Source organism: Coregonus lavaretus (genome assembly GCF_964263955.1).
Source record: "Coregonus lavaretus genome assembly, chromosome: 33".
Classification (NCBI taxonomy): domain Eukaryota; kingdom Metazoa; phylum Chordata; class Actinopteri; order Salmoniformes; family Salmonidae; genus Coregonus; species Coregonus lavaretus.
In genome coordinates, this window is record NC_140020.1 from 35480587 (window position 1) to 35485479 (window position 4893).

Below are 4893 nucleotides of genomic sequence, written 5' to 3' on the forward strand. Positions count from 1 at the left end.
TCTGGAGCAGGTTTTCATCAAGGATCTCTCTGTACTTGCTCCGTTCATCTTTCCCTTGATCCTGACTAGTCTCCCAGTCCCTGAATAACATCCCCACTACATGATGCTGCCACAACCATGCTTCACCGTAGAGATGGTGCCAGGTATCCTCCAGACGTGACGCTTGGCATTCAGGCCAAAGAGTTCAATCTTGGTTTCATCAGACCAGATAATCTTGTTTCTCATGGTCTGAGAGTCCTTTAGGTGCCTTTTGGCAAACTTCAAGCGGGCTGTCGTGCCTTTTACTGAGGAGTGGCTTTCTGTCTGGCCGCTCTACCACAAAGTCCTGATTGGTGGAGTGCTGCAGAGATGGTTGTCCTTCTGGAAGGTTCTCCCATTACCACAGAGGAACTCTGGAGCTCTGTCAGAGTGACCATCGGGTTCTTGGTCACCTCCCTGACCAAGGCCCTTCTCCCCCGATTGCTCAGTTTGGCCGGGCGGTTAGTCTTGGTGGTACAAAAACCTCTTTCATTTAAGAATGATGGAGGCCGCTGTGTTCTTGGGGACCTTCAATGCTGCAGAAACGTTTTGGTACCCTTCCCCAGATCTGTGCCTCGACACAATCCTGTCCCGGGGCTCTACGGACAATTCTTTCGACCACATGGCTTGGTTTTTGCTCTGACATGCACTGTCAACTGTGGGACCTTATATAGACAGGTGTGTGCCTTTCCAAATCATGTCCAATCACTTGAATTTACCACAGGTGGACTCCAATCAAGATGTAGAAACATCTCAAGGATGATCAATGTGAACAGGATGCACCTGAGCTCAATTTCGAGTTTCATAGCAAAGGATCTGAATACTTACAGTGAGGGGAAAAAGTATTTGATCCCCTGCTGATTTTGTACGCTTGTCCACTGACAAAGACATGATCAGTCTATAATTTTAATGGTAGGTTTATTTGAACAGTGAGAGACAGAGTAACAACAAAAAAATCCAGAAAAACGCATGTCAACTTTTTTTGTTATAAATTGATTTGCATTTTAATGAGGGAAATAAGTATTTGACCCCTCTGCAAAACATGACCTAGTACTTGGTGGCAAAACCCTTGTTGGCAATCACAGAGGTCAGACGATTCTTGTAGTTGGCCACCAGGTTTGCACACATCTCAGGAGGGATTTTGTTCCACTCTTTGCAGATCTTCTCCAAGTCATTAAGGTTTCGAGGCTGATGTTTGGCAACTCTTCAGCCCCCTCCACAGATTTTCTATGGGATTAAGGTCTGGAGATTGGCTAGGCCACTCTAGGACCTTAATGTGCTTCTTCTTGAGCCACTCCTTTGTTGCCTTGGCCGTGTGTTTTGGGTCATTGTCATGCTGGAATACCCATCCACGACCCATTTTCAATGCCCTGGCTGAGGGGAGGTTCTCACCCAGGATTTGACGGTACATGGCCCCGTCCATCGTCCATTTGATGCGGTGAAGTTGTACTGTCCCCTTAGCAGAAAAACACCCCCAAAGCATAATGTTTCCACCTCCATGTTTGACGGTGGGGATGGGGTTCTTGGGGTCATAGGCAGCATTCCTCCTCCTCCAAACACGGCGAGTTGAGTTGATGCCAAAGACCTCCATTTTGGTCTCATCTGACCACAACACTTTCACCCAGTTCTCCTCTGAATCATTCAGATGTTCATTGGCAAACTTCAGACGGGCCTGTATATGTGCTTTCTTGAGCAGGGGGACCTTGTGGGCGCTGCAGGATTTCAGTCCTTCACGGCGTAGTGTGTTACCAATTGTTTTCTTGGTGACTATGGTCCCAGCTGCCTTGAGATCATTGACAAGATCCTCCCATGTAGTTCTGGGCTGATTCCTCACCATTCTCATGATCATTGCAACTCCACGAGGTGAGATCTTGCATGGAGCCCCAGGCTGAGGGAGATTGACAGTTATTTTGTTTTTCTTCCATTTGCGAATAATCGCACCAACTGTTGTCACCTTCTCACCAAGCTGCTTGGCGATGGTCTTGTAGCCCATTCCAGCCTTGTGTAGGTCTACAATCTTGTCCCTGACATCCTTGGAGAGCTCTTTGGTCTTGGGCATGGTGGAGAGTTTGGAATCTGATTGATTGATTGCTTCTGTGGACAGGTGTCTTTTATACAGGTAACAAGCTGAGATTAGGAGCACTCCCTTTAAGAGTGTGCTCCTGATCTCAGCTCGTTACCTGTATAAAAGACACCTGGGAGCCAGACATCTTTCTGATTGAGAGGGGGTCAAATACTTATTTCCATCATTAAAATGCAAATCAATTTATAACATTTTTGACATGCGTTTTTCTGGATTTTGTTGTTATTCTGTCTCTCACTGTTCAAATAAACCTTCCATTCAAATTATAGACTGATAATTTCTTTGTCAGTGGGCAAACGTACAAAATCAGCAGGGGATCAAATACTTTTTCCCTCACTGTATATTAATAAGGTATTTCTGTTTTTTATTTTTTATAAATTTGCAAAACTTTCTAAAAACCTGTTTTCGCTTTGTCATTATGGGGTATTATGTGTGGATTGATGAGGATTTTTATTGATTTAATCACTTTTAGAATAAGGCTGTAACGTAACAATATGTGGAAAAAGTCAAGGGGTCTGAATACATTCCGAATGCACTGTACATATATGTATATGTATATATGTACATATACTGTATTTAGCCTCACATTGAAGTGTTTTATCATCTTTAGGACATCCAGGGCGACAAGTAGAACACAAAACAATTTGACATAAACAGTTGGGTTGATGAGTTCTATTGACAAATGTCAATAAAACATTTTTTTTCAAAAAAATACATTCATAAGAATGCTGTAAGTACAGGAATTGTTTGCTCAGTGGGGAATGTATATCAAACTAGTCATTGACAACTGTTGGAGTTTGTGACAGCAAGTATGTGAGCTACAGTATTATACAATATGTCCTGGGATTTCCTATGATCTTCTATGTAGAAGAACCCCTTACCATCTAATGACTCTTGCGCAGCTTGTGAGTGTCATAGAGTAAAACATGTGCGTGTTCATGTGAGTCTCAGCTTTTCATAGAGAGGTCATAATAGTTTGTGGACTTTACAGACCTTTTTGTGAGAAGAAAGGTTTTCGGGATACGCCCTTGTCTCACAAACACTGCTTTACCTCAGTACCGTTAATCACACATACTAATGGTTGGTATCAGCGGATGCAGAAAAAATTGATGAATCCAATGCAACAAACCAACACAATGTTTAAAAGGGGTTAGAAGTCCAAAACGCGCCAGCGTCACGGTGGGACTGTAAGAGTTGAAGTATTTACTGTTATTACACTAAATCAAGAGACACGGAAGTGTGTTTATTAGTATCAGACTGCTTGGCCTAATGTGAAAACAGATTTCAAAGGGGAAGTAGCAGCCTTCTTTTAATTGTTTGCATCATTTCTAATCCCCCTTTCTTTCTTTTTTTCTCTATACTTTTCCCCCCATACCATCCCTACCCTAATTGGAGTAAACTAATGGACAACAATACTTCTACTGCTACTTACAGCTATTTCACTCACAACTACACTACCTGTAGTTAAATAATTATACATATATTCCTAATTTCCTCTTTCTTCAAGTACTGTACTGGATTTTCAACCAGGGCGGCCAATCCACCATTCATTCTGATGTTAACTCTAACCCTCCGATGTCCACAGATTAACCCATTTTTCCCAGTATAATGCCATTTTGCTATTTCCTTTTGCAATACATCCCTCCATTTTACTGTGATGTCTTACAAGGGTCCTGAACCTCCCTATTTGTAACATTTCTACCGATATTGCCCTAAAAATAAATACTTTATCCAAGAGTATAATGATATTTTCCCATTGACCGATTGTGTTTTTCCAGATCCAGTGTTCAGATTTTCTGTGTTTTTGCAGGTCCATCTGAATCCTGATTTTATGACATAACAACCATTCCTGAACCGGACTCCAAAAGTGAGCCACCGATGGACAGTACCAGAAAATATGTTCTATGGATTCTGTTTTCTTGTGGCAGAGTCTGCACAAGGCTGACTGTTCAATGCCCCATATATTGAGCATTCTTTTTGTAGCAAGTATCTTATATAATGTAATAGCTTAAATTGAAACGAACAGATTGATGTGTAAATTGTTGTTTTATGTCAGTTCATAGACCTGATGACAAGGTATTGGGCCATCAAAAAGCTGTTCCCAACTGACTTGAATTTGATATGGTATTGCCGTCAAACCTTTTGACTTTAAGTGAAACTGATAAATGTTTCTATTTATAATCATTTTAAGCCATTTATGACAGACAGACAAATTATTTAATTACATTCAGCCTTCTTTATAAAAGTCCACTTTATTTCAGTGGCTTAGTTCTGTTAAACTGGCTCTAATAGACCATGGCTCAAATTGCATAGGCATACTTCCTTTTATATCAGTCTAAATGAAGTCAGTGGAGACAAAGTGAATGGGCAGTAGTAGACATTGCTGCAATAGTAGACATGAGTGTGTGTCCTGGAGGCTAGTGTGACGTCGGTTTCTTCTCTGGTAATAATGGGAGCATGGGAGAGCACGAGCAGAATATTCTGATGACCATCACACACACACACAGCCTCCCCTAAGTGGTACAGCATGGTCATGCCTGATACACATCAATAGCCCAAGGAATTATGTTGTGATACATTTTATAATGTGAATTCCCATTTCTCTGATCCCATTTTCAGTTTCTCCTCACATGTTGAGCCTCAGGGATCAACTCCAAGGCACTTAACACTGATTGCTCCTGTAAATTGCTCTGGAAAAGAGCGTCTGCTAAATGACTAAAATGTAATACCAACACACACATTCTTTCAATTCCACTCAATACAGACAATTCAATTGTGACACTAATAAAGAA